Source organism: Urocitellus parryii, chromosome 1 (assembly GCF_045843805.1).
Source record: "Urocitellus parryii isolate mUroPar1 chromosome 1, mUroPar1.hap1, whole genome shotgun sequence".
NCBI lineage: Eukaryota > Metazoa > Chordata > Mammalia > Rodentia > Sciuridae > Urocitellus > Urocitellus parryii.
Window position 1 is genome coordinate 118,551,511 of NC_135531.1, and position 18,997 is coordinate 118,570,507.

At 35.5% G+C, this 18,997-nt stretch overlaps 1 pseudogene; it reads right to left on the reverse strand.

Moving 5' to 3' along the window:
• Positions 1-6,654: 6,654 nt before the first annotated feature.
• On the reverse strand, positions 6,655-7,617 carry LOC113192169 (L-lactate dehydrogenase A chain pseudogene; annotated as a pseudogene).
• Between the last annotated feature and the right edge of the window lie 11,380 nt (positions 7,618-18,997).

The window sequence follows — 18,997 nt, forward strand, 5'->3', positions numbered from 1 at the left end:
AGTTTTCCAGATGTATTAGTATAAGTCCTTTGGTGGAAAATGATCATATTTTAATATGCACTGAGCTGTATGGCTTGGTCTTTGTTCCTTGTGGTAGAGACAAGGACAATCCATGAGGGCATATTCTATGGCTTCTGTCTACACTTGAAACATTTTATCCATTTTTAATTTTAACAGCAGTCCTTGAGAACAAATTATATAGGAATGATGAACAAGTTGCCTTGAAGGGATGTGTAGCAATCAGCTTTAGAATGGACAGATTCTTTAAAAGTTCATTAGGTGCATCATAAGGAACAACAGAGAGAAGCAGCAGGTTAGTGAAAAACCTAGTTTCAAAGGCTGCTCACCTTCCATTTTTCTTTTAATCTCTCTAGCAGGTTTATAGCTAGAAAGGAGCAGGAGATATTGAAGATTTATGCCAGAGAGTAAAGCAAAAGTGGTTATCTCCAGGTTGCTTTCTTGTAAACTGGAAGTTTTTATTGAGATCTTGATGGTTCCTTTTATTTTTATTTTTACTTCTTAAGTTGAGACAACTCGTTACAAGCATATGCTTCAGAGTGAGCACCCGAGGAAGCATTCTAATTTTAGAAAATGAATGTTAAATTATTGAGGTCAGCTAGTTTTTCTGGACAGTGTCAAGAGTGGGGTGAATGTAGAGTAGAAAGTGGGAGGAGAGAGGTTAGAGGGAGTGTGTGTGTGTGTGTGTGTGTGTGTGTGCACGTGGTGTAATTTTAGGGAAGATTCAGACTGATTTGGAAATAGCAGAGGTACCTGTGAGATTAAACCAAGTATAGAGTTAAAATGCCAAAACTTTCTTCTCTTGTCTGCATTTTTACACATCTGCTTTCTTGGCTGCTGCTAATATTTGCATTTTTTTAATGCCTAAGGAATTTCAATGTTGACTAATTGATCGAATTAGTAGCAATGAAAGGATTAGACAAATCACAGTTTCATTTACTTTTTGAAAACTATTTGTCTGAACGCGAAGTGGCAACTAAGAGGTAAATGGGACAGAGCTGCTAATAGATTGTAGACAATTCATTTTCAAGGCCATGTGATTATTAGTGTTTACTAAGTCTGGAGACCCTGCACAGAAGTATGTTTCCTTTTTATTTTCAATTTCTAACAGACTATTAAATTGTACTGCATTTGGAATCATTAATTGCCTTTCATGATAAAATCAAAGATACATAACTTGAACTCTTAATATGTCAGTTTTATTTTTTAATTGTCTCAAATGTTTATAATATTGCAAAGCCCTCTCTATTATAACTTGAAAATATAAGAAGATATACTGATTGGTTTATTTGGCTAGTAATTATTGGTTTATTTATTTTATAAAATCTAAAATAATGACAACACATTGATGATAAAAATATGCATCAGCCTGGTGTATGTATTTTTATACTGTATATTAAAGGAGAAAACCTTCATTACAAGTTAATATTTAATTAAAATAGTTTCTACTGTAAATGTGAGTGCTTGAAAAAGAAAATTCAAGACAGGTAAAACCTCAGAGATGTCAGACTATCTTTAATGGAAGCCTGAAACCTGAGAAAAATATCATCCTAATTTTCTGGTCAAGGGACTATGTCTGGAACCCTAACAACTAACATCAGAATGATCATATTTATGATCCCAAATTCAATTTAGGGATCCACTACTCTAAACCAGATTTAATTATATACTGTTATTAATCCTTATATCCTGTATTATCATTCATAAATATTATCAAATAAGTGACAAGAAGAATGAGTGATTTATTGGGATACAAAAATCTTGTCCAGTATGATGGACAGTGGTTAGCAATTCAGACAAATTTAAACTTTTTAGTGTATCAGTGGATGTCCCGAATTCAGAATTACTTTTAAAACTTCAAAATGTATATGGATAAGTTAAGAAGGTAATTTTAAGTCCTGCAGAAAGCCTGGTTCTTGACGGGAATCCTAATCTAAAAGAAAACTATTTGGAGGAGAGCATGCTGTGCTTCACCTTTCCTATCAGTATTTTTATGTGAGTGAAATCAGATTAAAATAATCATCAAAGAAAGTTCTAAAAGAATGGGGTAAGACTAGAGGATGAAAGGAAGTCATAAATCATTCTCCCTGATAGAATACGTGGGGAAGAGAGGAAGGACCGATTTTATACAGTTAGTTTCGTTTGTATTAAGAGTTAGATGGTTGATTTATGGTGAGTCACAGATCTCTTTTAGTTTTGGTTTCTAGAGCCTCCTTCTCTCCGTGTGCTCTGTGAGTCTGTGCTTACTTAATGGTTGTGTTAGGCAGCTTTCATTGCTGTGACCAAAATAACTGACAAGAACAACAGAGAAGGGAAAGTTTATGTTGGCTTACAGTTTCAGAGGTCCAGTCGATGGTTGAGTGATTCCATTACTCTGGGCCCAAGGTGAGGCAGAGCATCATGGAAGAAGGGTGAGGTGAAGGAAAGCTACTCAACTCATGGCAGTCAGGAAGCAGAAACAGAACACCAGGGAAATAAAATCCCAAGGACACATGGCAGTGACCTACTTCCTCCAGCCAAACCCTGCCTGCCTGCAGTTACCACCCAGTTAGTAGTTCTTTCAAATTATTAGTTCACCAAATGGTTTAATCCACTGATTTGGTCACATTTCTCACAATGTAATCATTGCATCACCTGCATTAATACAGGAGCTTTAGGGGGACAACCTCATATCCAAACCATAACTGGTCACAGAGTACCCGAAATCTGGAATCAGTAAACTATTGCCTGATGGCAAATAAGGCACACCCGTGTTTTCACAAGACCCTGGAACTAAGAATGGTTCTTACTGTTGCTTGTATGGAGATTCCTTAGAAAACTTAGAATGGAGCCACCCTTTGACCCAGCTCTCTGACTCCCCAGTTTATATCCAAAAGACTTGAAGTCAGCATACTACAGTGACGTAGCCACATCAATGTTTATAGCAGTTCACTTCACAATAGCTAAACTGTGGAACTAACCTAAATGACCTTCAATGTATGAATGGATAAAGAAACTGTGGTATATATACACAGTGGAATATCACTCAGCCTTAAAGAAGAGTGAAATTATGGCATTTGCAGGTAAATGGATGGAGTTGAAGGATATCATGCTAAGTGAAATAAGCCAATCCAATCCCAAAAAAATCTAAGGCCAAATGTTTTCTCTGATATGTAGCTTTTGATCCATAATGGGAGGCTGAGGCAAGGGAAAAATGGAGGAACTTTGGATTGGACAGAGGAAAGTGAGTAGGATGGTGGAATGAGATGGATATTATTACCCTAGGTACATGTATAATTGCACATATGGTGTCACTCTGTATCCTGTACAACCAGAGAAATGAAAAGCTGTGTTCCATTTGTGTACAATGAGTCAAAATACATTCTGCTGTTATGTATAACTAATTAGAACAAATAATAAAAAAGAATGGTTTTTCAATTTTAAATGGTAGAAAAAAATCAAAAGAATAATAATATTTAGTAAAAATTATATGAAAGTCAAATTTCTATGCCAATTACTACATCTTTATTGGAACATAGCTACATTCATTTCTTTACATATTATTTATGACTATTTTTATACCATAATAGTGCAATACAGACTTTATTGCTGGTAGAGCCTAAAATACCAACTATTTAGCCCCTTATAGAAAAAGATTACCAACCCTTGACTGTAATAAATGGAATTTAAGAAGAGCACCTTTATGTTTTTTTTTTTCTTAAGATCTAGTCATCAATGACATAAAATCATCTGTGGCAATAGTAAAAATGCAGATTCCTAGGTCCTAGTATAGTTTTTACTGAATAGAAATGCACTGAGCTATGCAGAACATGGAATCTGTGTTTTTTTATGTATGGTCCAGGTGATTTTTATGAACACTGTGGTGCGAGAATCTTTTTGTGCAGGAAGAGGATATAGGGCTCCTGAACCTTTAGGAATGACTTAGGCAGATACTTGGCTCTATATGAAATGTCTTTTATGAATTATTTGAGATACACTAGAGTGGTCTCTGCATATTACTTACCTGCAAAATTTCTATAAAGGATTGATTAAAATAACATTGTATCATATTATATAAAATCATGGTCTCCAAAGTGGAGAATACACACAACTTGATTCACAATCCACTAAGTTCTAGGAAGAAAACAGTAGACTTATTAAATTTTCCCTATAACTTAACTTTTTTTTTTGTGTGTGAATGATATATGTACATGTGTATGTGTACATAGACATATATTTGTATATATATGTATATATACCCAGTATAAAAATGAAAAAAAAGTTTATAATGTTTTTATTATAAAAATGTTTATAATAAAAAGTGTTTTCTAGTTAACCCATTGCTGCTCTTCCCCCCAAAGGCTGTTTCATTTGCAGTTTATCTCTACCTTTCTAAATAATACCCTGATACTACTATTTCTAGATGTTTCTGTTTTAAATATGATCTGTTATCTTAAAAGATTAAGAATCTTGTTCTGTATTTTGCATATTCACACTCTTGCCTTACTGTCAATGTCTTGGTATAATCATATAAATTTTTTTAAAAATAGTGTTTCTATAATTGTGACAATCATATTACTATCTAGATCTGCTATCTTGATTTGATATATAGCTATCATTCTTTGTTTTCCTTCCCATCATTCTTGGAATTTCCTTTGCCTCCTTTCTTTGTTTATTTCCCAGTTTGCTCTACCTCATACTTTTGTTTTTCTTGATTTAATCTCTCATTTTGCTAGAGATGGCTTCCTGATAAAACGCATGTCTAAGAGAAGTTTTTTGAGAACTTGTTTATCTGAAAAGGCCTGGATTGTTAGTTCTGATGAGGATTGTACTTTAGAAATCTTTTTCTTCCTAAGATATTTCATCCTTTAACTTTATTTAATTTTTAATTGACTAATGATAATCCTATATGTTTATGTGGTACAATGTGATGTTTCAATATATGTACATGTCGTGGAATGATTAAATAAATCTAATTAACATATTCATCATATTTATCACCTTATTAATTCTTATGGTAGAAACATTTAAATCTATTCTTTGAGCAACTTTAAAATTACATTATTGCTTTAAATAAACTCCATTGTTTATATTTAAGGATACAACATGTTATAAAATGGATACTTAAGTGAAACAAATTGACATATCCATTATTTGCCATAGTTCCCCCTTCCCCATCATGGCAAAAGCAGCTCTAAATGTATTCATTTAGCAAAATCTTAGATACAATGTATGAACTATTGTACTCATATTATATATTAGATCTTTAGGTTTGTTCATTTTATATATTGCTACTTTGTATCCTCTGATCTAGTCTCTTTATTTTCTCCACCTACCCACCTACCACTGGTAACCATTCTTTTATTCTCTATCTCTGTACTCTGTTCTCTGTCTTTGTACTCTGTATGAGGATTCCACATATGTGTGAGATCATGCAATACTTTTTGTCTTTTATTTCTCTTATTTAATATAGTGTCCTCTAGATCCGAGCATTATTTATTTAGTTACTTAATTTAATAGTAATAAGCAGAATCTCCTGTTTTAAAAATATTCCACTGTATATATTTACCAAAGTTTCTTATCCATTCATTTGTTGACAGATTTATTTCTGTCAATTGGTTATTGTGAATAATGCTGGAATGAATGTGGGAGTCTGCAGATATCTTTATAAAGTAGTGATTTAAATTCTTTTGAGTGTAAGAGGGATGCTAGATCATATGGTTGTTTTATTTTTATTTTTAAAGGATATTCCATATTATTTTTCATAATGGTTGCACCAACCTATATTCTTACCCAAAGTGTTAAAATTGCCCACATTCTTTCCAACACTTGCTATTTCTTGTCTTTTTCAAAATAGCCACCCTAATGGGTGTGAGGAGATATCTCATAATGGGTTTGATTAGCATTTCTCTGATTAGTGATGATGTTGAGTACCTCTCCAATGCTTGTTAGCCATTTTTAAGTCATTTTTGAAGAAGTGTCTACCCAGATCATTTCTTCACTTTTGAATTGAATGATGTGTTTTCTTCTTATTATGTTATATGAGCTCTTTTTTTCCCACTGTTCAAGGTTTATTTGAAATTTCAGTTGGTGTGACACTTGGATAGCTGGTTGCAATGTTCATTTGTAGATCTTTCTTTTACATTATATGGAAATGTACACCACAGATACATATAATACACAAAATAAAATCCTTTAGAACAGTTATACATAAGACATGCAATATTGGATTTAACATTGAATCCCAGGATGTGACTGAATGAAAAAAAAAAGTTGGACTAGGCATGTCTGATGAAGGTATATCACACAACATACACAATGTTGTGTAACATTGGAAGTGGTATCTCTGAGATGGTGGAACTATTTTACACTAACTATTTTTAGGACTACACAAGTTAAGTTCTACCCAGCATCAGGATATCTGTAAGGTTTTATGCGCCATTCCTATTTCTAACTTTAGAAAATTGATGTTTTCCCCAGGCCATCTGCTTTAATCACAAATCAGATAAAAAAGATACATGCATGAGCTTGGAGTTTGCAGTCACAATATAGTCTTTGCCAGAGACAAACTAAAATCCTGTTGTATCCTAGACAGTGAAGTGATATGACATTAGAAGCCTTTAAAACTGCAGCTTTTTTTTTTTTTGATTCCCCAAAGTGTATCTGCACTCTTCTTCAAATGTGCCTCTTCCTCAGGAGTCAGATTCACCTTCACAACATCTGAGATTCCATTTTGTCCCAAGATGAAAGGCACACTTAGAAAAACATCATCCTTTATTCCATAGAGACCCTAAATCAGAGTGGAAATTGGATGCACCCATCTAAGATTCTTTATTATACTTTCTGCCCAATCTGCCACAGACAGTCCAATGGTCCAGGATGTATAGCCTTTTAGTTTGATCACCTCATGAGCGCTGTCAACCACCTGCTTATGAACCTCTTTCCAATGTTCCTTATCTGCATCAGTGCCCAAATCTGGATGCAGATTCTTCAAGGAGACACCAGCAACATTCACTCTACTCCACACAGGTACACTAAGGTCTCTGTGCTCCCCAAGGACCCACCCATGACAGCTTAATGGGTGAACTCTCAGCCGTTCCCCCATCAGGTAATGAAACCGTGCTGAATCCAGATTGCAACCACTTCCAATAAAACGGTTTTTGAGAAAGCCACTTATCTTCCAAGCCACATAGGTCAAGATGTCCACTGTATTGGAAACAATAATTAACTTGCAATGTGGGTTGTATTTTACAACACTGGGAATGATGAACTTGAAGATGTTCACATTACGCTGGACCAAATTAAGACAGCTTTCTCCCTCTTGCTGATGTGCCCCAGCTGTGATAATAACGAGTTTGGAGTTTGCAGTCACATTATAGTTTTTTCAGAGACAATTTTTGGTGTTCTAAGAAAAAGGCTGCCATGCTGGAGATCCATCATCTCTCCCTTCAATTTATCTTCCATGAAAATAAGAGCAAGTTCATCTGCCAAGTCCTTCATTAAGATACTGATGGCACAGGCCATGCCAACAGCACCAACCCCAACAACTGTAATCTTATTCTGGGGGACCTGTTCTTCCTTAAGAAGGTTCACAATTAGCTAATCCTTGAGACTTGCCATCTTGGACTTGGAACCAAAAGGAATCGGGAGTGCACATTGAGAAGGTGTTGGGAGCGCGCGGCAATAGAATCCGCACTTAGCAGCAGTCTCCGGCACCCTATATGAATGAGCTCTTTATAAATTTTGGATAAATTATGAGACATATGGTGTGCAAACATTTTTTTCTATAAACATAGGCTGCCTTTTCATTTTTTAAAAAATTGTTTTCCTTGACTGCACAGAAACTTTTGAGTTGGAAGTAATTTCATTTATTAATTTTGGTTTTTAGACTGAGATTTGATGCTATATATAAAAGTCATTGATAAGACCTATGGAAAGGAGATGGTCCCCTATGCTTTCTTGTAGGAGCATTATGGCTCCCATTCTTATGTTTAAGCCATCCAGTTTGAGTTGCTTTTGTATACAATCTTCATTTTCCTATATATGAAAATCCAGTTTTTCCAACATTTATTGAAGAGACTCTCCTTCTTCTATTATGTCTTCTGGGTGCCCTTGTTAAGATTATTTATGTATTTCTGTTCTGTTCCACTGTTCTGTTCTGTTCACTGCTTTGATGGTAGTACTATACCATTTTGATTATCCTAGCTTTGTAATATATTTTAAATTGGTGATGTTGCCAATTTTGTTTTTCTGTCTCAGAATTGCTTTTTATATTTGAAGTCTTCTGTGGCTCCATACAAATTTAAAGATTGTTTTTTCCCTCCCATTTTTTGTAAATAATGTGGGATTTGAAAGGGATTGTATATAACCTGTATATTGCATTGGGTGACATGAACATTTAAAAAATACTAATTCTTCTGATCATTAACATGAAATATTTCCCCATTATTTGTGTTATCTCCAATTTCTTTCATCAGTTTGTTTTTATAGCTTTTGGTGTGCCAATTTTCCACCTCCTTGATTAATTTTATTTCTAAGAATTTTAGTTATTTTTTGATGCTATAATAAAAGAAACTACTTAATTTCTTTTTGGCAAGGTTATTATTTATATACAAAAATGCCACAGATTTTGTATTTTGATTTTATAAACTGAAACTTAATTCCCTTTTTTGAACTTTTTGAAATTTTCTACATATAGAATTATGTCATCTGCAAATACAGATTATTTTACTTTTTCCTTTCCAATATAATATCTTTAACTTCTTTTTCTTATCTGTCCCTCCTCCTCCTTCTCCTCCTCCTCCTCCTCCTCTTCTTCTTCTTCTTCTTCATACCAGGGATTGAACCCAAGGGCACCTAACCACTGAGTCACATCCCCAGCCCGGTTTTTTGTTTTGTTTTGTTTTGTTTGCATTTTATTTAGAGACAGAGTCTCACTGAATTACTTAGGGCCTCTATAAGTTGCTGGGGCTGTCTTTGAACTCATGATCCTCCTCTTTTAGCTTTCTTAGCCACTGGGATTATAGGTATGCACCCCTGCACCTGGCCTGATTATTGTTTTGTTAAAAATATTTTTTAGTTGTTGCTGGACTTTTATTTATATGAAGTGCTGAGAATCAAACCCAGCACCTCTCACATGCAAGGCAAGGGCTCTGCCACTGAACTATAAACCCAGCCCTGGCCTGATTACTCTAGATAGTCCTTCAGTGTTGAACTGAAGTGAGGAGAGTGGGCATACACTTGCCTTGTTCCAGATCTTAGAGAAAAACTTTCATTCCCCCCCCCTCATTGATTATATTAGTTGGGTTTTTCACAAGTGGCCTTTTTTAAGTTGAGGAACTTCCCTCTATACCTAAGCTGTTGAATTTTTATCAAAGACAGGATATTTAACTTTGTTGAATTTTTTTTGGAAACAATCGTGTGATTTTTTTCTCTTACTGATTGATGTTAATTTCATCCTGTTATTTGTGAAAATTTCTGTCATTATTTCTCTAATTAAGCTTTTTCTCCTTCCAATCTCTGTTTCTCCAGGATCACTACCATGTGTACATTGGTTCACTTGATCATATTCCATAAATTCCATAGGCTTTTGTAACTCTCTTTTTTTTCTCATGAAAGTTTATTTTTTTCACTTTTTATTGGTGAAGAGATGAAGTTGTAACTACAAAACATATTAGACACAGAACTACCACTCTAATTTCTGTTTTGCTTATTCAAAACTGACTTCCCTCTGGTATTTTATAACCTAGGATTCTATTTTAAATATTCAAATATTAGACTTAGGGGTTGGGGGTTGAAATTTTTCTAGACCAGTAAATCATCCTAAGGAGAAATTTCATGTATAATATCTCTGGAGTTCAGACCACGATGTGCATGAAGAAAGGAAAGGGGGAAAAACCTATTAAAGTTATATATATATATATATATATATATATATATATATATATATATATATATTAAAGTAAAATTATATATATTATATATATTATAAAGGAATATATAATATATATAATCAACACATCATTTTTTAATAGTTCTAATTATAAGAAAATTCTCCCATAAATTGGGGAAAATGTGATTATCAAAATTTCTATTCCAGTGGCACATTCTGGGAATTCATGTGATTAATCTAGTACATTTGTTTTTGTATGCATACAAAGCTGTATTATTGAAAACTGCTATTTTTAAAAAAAAATCGTTTAATTCTACAAAGTACAATAAGCTAAAACAAGAAACACCCCTGGAGCAAAGCCCAAATAGCATCCCAAACAAAGGCATCACAGAAAATGATTCATGTGGGCTGAGGATATAGCTCAGTTGGTAGAGTCCTTGCTTTGCATGCACAAGGCCCTGGTTTTGATCCCCAACACCACACACACACACACACACACACACACACACACACACACACACACAGTTTAATATATTACCTCAATCTGTAAATATTTATAGAAACAACTTAAAATGCATGCAGACCTACCTCAGCTGATCTTGGTACAAAGCCAATAGCTATTGTTTGAATGTGTGCCCTCCAAAATTCAGGTGTTGAAACTTAATGGTCAATATAATAGTACTGAGGTGGGGCCTTTAAGGGTTGATTAAGCCATAAAAGTTTATCCCTCATGAATAAGATTAAGACTCTTATAAAAATGGGTTTCTAATAGCATTTATTTTTCTTGTCTTTTCAACCTCTGTCATGAAAGGACATAGCATTCAATTCCTCTGAATACAACTATAAGCCACCATACAGGATGCAGACACTGAGCCTCCCAGCAGACATTGAAACTCACAACACCTTGATCTTGAACTCCCAACTTCCAAAGTTATGAGGAAATACATTCTACTATTTTTAAATTACTCAATTTCCTATGTTTTGTTATAGACACACAGACTGAGACACTGACATTGTGGAACCAAACTTTAGACCAACTCCTAAAGACCCGGTTTCATGGCCCTCCCAGTACCAAGCCAACCCATGTGGTTTCAGGACAGCCCCACAGATTCAGGATCCTAGTCCATCCCCATGTACTGTTATAGACATCCTAGTAGTCCCTGGAACAAAACCAGCACCCAGGTCCCAGACCGACCTCCACAAAATGAGCAACCAGGGCTACCTGGTAGAACCTGCTTCCAGACCTAGGATCCAGGACCACCCCAGGACACCCAAGTTTACAAGTTAGACTAGGTAGACCCAAGTACCAGAACCACCCTTGGGCTGATCTTTTTTCTGAGCCAGGCAAGGGCCATCCTGCCCCAGGGCTTCAGCAGAACTTCCATATAGGTACCTCCACCAGCTCACCAAGAACCTCTGGATAGGTTTATGCTGTGATTTGGATATGAGATGTCCAAAAAAATCTCATGTGTGAAATGATGCAAGAATATTTTCAGAGGTGGAATGATTATGAGAGCTATGACCTATCAGTGAATTTATCCATTTGATGGATTAATAATTTGAAAGGACTACTGTACTAGGTGGTAACCATAAGCATACAGGGTGTGACTGGAGGAGGAAGGACCCTATGGGTGTGCCCTTGGAAATTATATAGGAATGTATATCATGTCCTGGGCTCCTTGTGCACTCACACCCGCCCTCACGCCACCTTCCAGGAGACTTGCTGGGTACTTCAGTCATGATGTTCTGCCTTACCTTACACCCAGAGCATTAGAGTTTGCCAGCCATGGGCTGAACCTCTGAAATCATGAAGCAAAATAAACTTTTCCTCCTCTAGTTTGTTCTTCTCAGGTACTTTGGTCACAGTCAGTAAATGCTGACTAACACAGCTAACTAGTAAAGGGCTTTACCTGCTGAACCCAGTCTATAAAGAACAGTACAGGCACCAACTTCTTAAAATGTTCACATACCCAAAAAGGCCAAAAGGATTATGAATAATCAGGCAAATACAACACCACCACAGGAACAAAATGAAGTGCCAGTCACTGACCCCAGAAAGGCAGATCTATGAACTACCTGACAAAGAATTAAGAATAGATGTCTTAAAGAAGCTCAGAGAACTACAAGAGAATACAGAAAGACAACTAAATGAAAATGGGAAAATGATATTTACATTAAAAGAGAAGTTCAACAAACAGAGAAAGAGGGAAAAAAAAGTTAAAAAGAACCTCAGAAGTTTCCTTGGAAAATTTGGAATGGAACTACCCATTTGACCCAGCTATTCCTCTCCTCAGTTTATACCCAAAGGACTTAAAAACAGCATACTACAGGGACACAGCCACATCAATGTTTATAGCAGCACAATTCACAATAGCTAAATTGTGGAACCAACCTAGATGCCCTTCAGTAGATGAATGGATAAAGAAACTGTGGTATATATACACAATGGAATATTACTCAGCAATAAAAGAGATTAAAATCATGGCATTTGCAGGTAAATGGATGGAGTTGGAGAATGTAATGCCAGGCGAAGTAAGCCAATTCCACAAAACCAAAGGCAGAATGTCTTCTTTGATATGAGGATGCTGACTCATAATGGCTATGGGAGGTGGGGGGAGCATGGGAGGAATGGAGGAACTTTAGATAGGGAAGGGGCATAGGGATAGGAAAGACAGTGGAATGAGTTAGACATTATTACCCTAAGTACATGTATGAAGGTACAAATGGTGTGAAAATACAACCAGTGACTTGAAAAATTGTACTCTGTATGTGTAATATGAAATGATTTGCATTCTGCCGTCATATATAATAAATTAGAATAAATAAATAATTAAAAAAGAACCCAGGAAATTCTGGAGCTAAAATTCCAAGAGCACTCAATCACAAATTCTAAGAAATAGAATTAGAATTACCCAATCACAGAAACAACAACAACAAAAGAGTGACAAAACATTTGAAGGAAAATGGATGGAACTTGAGACCATATACTGCACAAAATAAGTTAAACTCAGAAGATCAACAATTCTTCTCTCATATGTGGAAATTAGAGAGGTAAGAAGAAAAAAAGGTGTGTATTGCAGGAGCAGGAGTGTCTCATGAAAATCAAAGGGAGATCAGTAGAATAAAGGGAAGAGAGGGAAGAAGGAAGGGATGGAAAGGGAAAATACTGGGGAATAATATTGACCAAATTATATCATTACATTGTGTGAATGTGCAAGTATGTAAAAATAAATCCCACCATTATATATAACTATAGCTGAATGTTTTTTCTCAGCAAGGTTTAAAGAAGGTGTTCCTAAGAAAGTTTATACAGTACTTCTTGGGCAGTTTCAAAACAAGGGCTTGTCTTGGTGGGAAAGACATCTATCTATTGCACTGGGCTATCTTTCAAGCGGAATGAAAGTAATCAGATGTCTGGCTTTAGTAGTATAGTTAGTCTTATCTTGAGGATACCTAAGGTTTATGTAATACTCAGGCATCAGTCAATTAGACCAAGAAAAAAAAATAAAGTCAATTTTATGAGACTACATGAGTCAGGCATTTGATTATCCTGAGAAAACAGGGGTCTGTCTCCTTTCACAGAAGCTTTCCTTTTGTAATCGATTAACTGCTGACTCTTGTTCTATTGACCCTCACTAATTTTGTTGCATGGTCTGTCATTCCTTATCTGAATTGAGAGGTAGACTCTTCTGTAGATAGCAACAGCTAATGAGGTTAAAGGGGCTTAGTCTATTCTGGGGTCAGTTAATGTTCACAGTGTGTATCTCTGTAGAGAGCCAGGTCTGGGACTTGCTGCCTTGCACATTTTCCGAGATCAAATTATACATTCCACAATGGTTGCACAGTCCATACCAGCATGAATATATACAAACTAAATTTTGATTTTGTCTTCCACTATTCTTTTTATTTGTCACATTTTATTCTTACTAATGTAAAATTCTGCCTCCATGTGGAAAAGGAGTTCAGAGACTTAGTCATTAAATTACTCTTGCTAGCTAAACATTAGATGCTACTGCTTGCTTCATTTGACTCTCAGTATCTTTATATTCAGTGACTTGCTTAAAATAACAACTTTGGATCTAATTCTTTAATTAGCATAAACAATTAATGTGACCTTTTAAAGGTTGTTGCTGCTAGTCATGTTTTTTTTTTTATATCATTCAGATCTTTATATCCATTCCCCATATCTTGTTGAATTTGTTGGTAGGTTAAGTTATACCAGGTTGCATAATAATAGTGATAATTTTCAAAAAGTTTTCTGAATTAAATGATGAGTTTTATATTGGACTGGAATAAACTTATTACTGAATGAGCTAAACAAAGTGAGATATGACCTAACCCTGATGAGTATTTTTCCCCAGCCCAATTCCTTATCACCATGGTCAAACTGAAACATGACATTTATACATCAATGATATGTTCATATCCTGCAGAAATATATTGGCATTCTAGAGAAACAGAATAGCGTAGGCTCAAGAGCACACACTGACTTCTATTCTGACTCTTCCACATAATGTCTATAAAATGCGGTACTAGGATTTTATTTCATCCTTATCTGAGTCTAAAGAACCTCATTTTTTTTTTTTTTTTTGCTTCTTCCCAGTCAGTATCTCTATTTTTACTGGGTAAAATCATATACAGGTTCCTGAAAATCCAGTTTGGCTTCTCACTTCTACAATTTCATCATTTCCTCTAATTATTAGAATCTCTTTCTTAGTTTGTTGGGGTTATCCTTCAGGAAAAAATTAATGTTTTTTTTTTTTTTCCGGTGAATCCTTTGACTAACCAAGGAAAGCGCTCCCTCTTTTGTCCCACTACCTATCAAATACTGCAGCCCTTGTTACATCATCTAGTTACTTTCAAAAACATGCACATTTCCCCCTCAGAACAAGTCAAATGAATGCCATTTCTTAAGCTTAGAATGTGTTGGATCAGTTATCAATTTCTGCACCACAAACCATTTAGAGTTATGGCTGAAAACAACATTATCTGTATGATTTTTCTGATAGTTTAATTTGAGCTCACTCTTGTGGCGGCAGTCAGCTGCTTTGTTGGGGCTAGCTGGTCTAAAATGGCCGTACTTATAGACTGGTGTCTCCACTGGGATCATTGGGATGACTAGACTCTTCTCTGCTTGTGGTCTTTCAACTGAGCTTCTTCACATAATAGGAGAAAATTTCAGTGGAAAGTTCCTTTATAGTTGCTGCCGGCTCCTGTTTGCTTATGTTCCCTTGACCAAAGCAGACCAGGTTGGCCAGGCTCAGATTCAGCGTGGGAGGGGACTGTGCAAGGACTTGGATGTCAGGACACATGATTCATTGAAGACCACTAAGTTAAAAAACATTCATTCAAAGTCCTTTTGATAATTTTTTTTTTCTCCAAAAAGCCTTCCATGTTTTCTCCAGAGTTGTTTATGCTTGTTTCTGCTGCACATGGGGAAATCTTCTATTATTTCTTCTAGGAGAAGCAGTGAGGTGCTCATCAAGAACTTAGAGAATGTATTCATTTATACTGTACTTTATTCCAAACAAATTTATGGCATCAGCTTGGAAATAAGGAACAGTGGGTCACCTTGGAAACTTTAACTGCATAACTCATAGGATTTAATATGTGTTGCATCCCATGTTAGGTCTGTGCTTCCTGAAGGTACTAATATATCCAATAGAAATACATTGCTTCTCAAATTTCAGTTTTGAAAAGATAAAAACAAACATCAGTACTCTGTGCCTGCCATTAGGGCTCAGGGAGGAGGGTACTCTTACATGAATGAAATTGTTACACGTATTCTGTAAAGCAATTCGGCAATGTGCATTAGACCCAATAAAGTTCATATTGAGTCAAGTCCAACAATTCCATTTCTAGAAAATTATATTGAGGGATTAATCAGAGATAATTATGTACACTGCTGTTTTTTTAAAATTTTAATTTGTTATATATGACAATAGAATGCATTACAATTCATAGTACACATATAGAACACAATTTTTCATATCTCTGGTTGTACACAAAGTAGACTCACATTCTTCATCTCTTCATACATGTACTTAGGATAATGACGACCATCGAATTCCACCATCTTTCCTATCCCCAATGCCCCCTCCCTTTTACTCCCTTCCCTTTCCCCTTTTGCCCTAGCTAGAATTCATTTAATCCTTTCACCCAACCCCCACAGCATATTATGAATTGGTATCCTTAAATCAGAGAAATAATTTAGTTCTTGTTTTTTTGGGATTGGTTAATTGATGCATTATTTACACAGATAAAGCAAAGAAATATACAGATAAGGAAATGATGAAACTATGAGACAGTTCTATAATGGGTCATTATAGAATCAATAAGATATGGTCTATAAGATGAGAGTATAACAACTTGGAAAATCACCCATCATGTAAAATGTGATTCAAAGGTATAAAGAGGATTTATTTGATTCTATAAAACACTGTGTATAAGTGTGAGTGTATGTGTGTGTGTGTGTGTTTGTACAGTGATCAACAACAATTCTGAGCACACCCTGCTTGGCACTGGGACTCCATGGGAAAGAAAGACATAATTGTCTCCCTTGATTTGCTTACAGATTGGTGGAGAAAATTCATACTAAACAGTGCTGATGCTGACTGGGGTAATAGCCGGATTCACACTGGAAAATGACCAAGAAGAAAATGGAATGAGCAAAAGAGGTTGTTGGTTTGAAGAGACTGAATGAGAAGGGGTAAAGTGGTTTTTGGTGTTTATGTGTGTGTGAGGGGGGAGATTAAATTTGCTTAGAGATAAGAGAATACGTTAAAATTTAAAAATTAAAAAAAGAGAATGTAGAATTTTTAAAAATTTCTGCTCAATATATTCCTGCATTATCTTTTTATTTGGCAAGAGACTTACAAATATTTAAGTTACTTTCAGTTATTTTAGATACTGAACTGAATATCTTTGGATCTGACACCATACTAACAAAATGAAACATTAAAGCGTCTCTAGTTTGTGGATATATATGTATTCATGTGGGTGGATATATATATATATATATATATATATACACACACACACAAACATACGCATATACATATATATGTTTGTGTGTATAGTAGTATCTATCTATAATATATATAACTTTAGACTAATTATTTTAGCAGAATATATATGAGCAAATAATGATACATGAATTGTACATCATTTAGAACAAAGAGTTTGAGAGAACTTGATTTAGCATCATGAACAGCAAGCTCTTATAGACCAAATGTGGAAGCAAGGTAGAGAAATCATCTGATTTGCTATAGGTAGATGTTTGTCTTATCTGGACATGATCTGATCTGTTACCTGCCTGTGATTGGCTGAAGCTGGGCTGTTTGTGATTGACTAAAACTCAGCTATTTCTTACAAAAAATATTATTACATTAGGTTGTGGCTTATTAGGTAGGAAAGTATGGAGACAGTGTCAGGCTAATAGTCTCCTTATACCTATCTATACACATACACACACATATCCATCCATTTATTTTTATAAACATGATAAAGATTGGAGGAGAATGAATTCTAAAATATAGGAGGTGATTATGGATAATTTTTATTTTGCTCATAATTTTCAGCTAGAAAAATGTACACACACTAAAATGAGATACATTAAAACTTACTGAGGATATAGTTTGGTCAGCAGGAAAAGAATTCTGTTGCCTAGGTCAGGGATAGTGTCACTATTGTCTTAACTATCCAGGTATCGTGGTGAGGACCAGGTACCTCTAGTGTGGAGATGGATGTCTCATGTCTTCATTGCCTGGAGTCATCAAATAATTCCCCTAGTTTTGATTCTATACTCATTTAAACACTCTTCTGAATGTAAATGAGATTGAATGTATAGGTAGATATGTCTTCAGAAGTAGAATAATGTGAAATTTTATTGTAAACTGGTTAATTAGAGTTCTGGGTTATGCATTAGTGTTGATAAACTCAGTCAATATAAGCTGATGCACCAGAGATAGATTCATGCTCAGTGTGCTGACGAAATCAGATTGCTGTGCCTTCCAGGGAGCAGATCAGGCCATGTACATGGAAATTTACCAAGGTAAGGCCCCCTGAGAAGCTTCTTGGCAGTTAGCTGTGACCCATTTTGGTAGTACTTACATCTAAATACAAATACATTTTACATTTTCCTCAACAATATACAACCTTTACTATAGAATCTTGCCTATTTTATTGTTTGCCTTACCCAAGGGAAAAACCTTTGAAGGCAGATAATTCTTTTTCATTATTGTGTGTATTTAGCATTGAGCTCAGTGCCTGGCAGAAAGTACACATTTAATTAATATTTATTGAATGAAAATGTATACTAACTGAGGCTAATTGCTAACATATTTAAACATATAAACAAGGACAAATGTAGTTAGATTTTGCAACATCCGCTCTTTAGGATTCTTTACACCTTACTTTTCACATGTTAGCCTAACCATCCAATAATTGCATTTGTAAATTGCAGTTCGGGCTTCTTGTCTCCTGTGTGGTTATTTTGTGAGCAATGTTGCAGTATGACTAGAGGCTGGTGATATTTAGGGACCTGTTAGGTCATAAATGCTCACCACTATTCTGTTCTGACAAAGTATCACTTGTACAGGTGACAGGACTGGGTGGACATAGTCCAATGTTGCCGCGTCCCCTCGCCAGCAAAGGAAACACGACACAGGATTCTTCCTTCAGCAGTTTATTCAGGCCTTTGTTTAGACATGTCTTTTAGCTTGTTTCTCTCTACTACTACTACTACTCCTACTGCTACTCCTACTACTACCACTACTGCTACTACTGCTACTACTACTACTACTACTACTACTACTCCTCCTCCTCCTCCTCCTGCTACGTGCCCCAGCCTTAATAAAGCAGATAAAGCCCCAATGCACAACTGCCACGTGGATCTTTCTCATAGGGTGATTTACAGCTACGTGCCAACTCTCCCAAAATAAGGAGTTGCTTATCACAGGCCATGGCGCTTATCAGCGCCATCTTGTAATGGCGGCCACAGTACACAGAAACGGCTCACCACACAATGTAGCTAAGGGAAGAAATCTATTATAAGGCAAAACAAAGCTTAAATCTATTCCAATGACATTCCTTTCGTTGTGAAAAAAA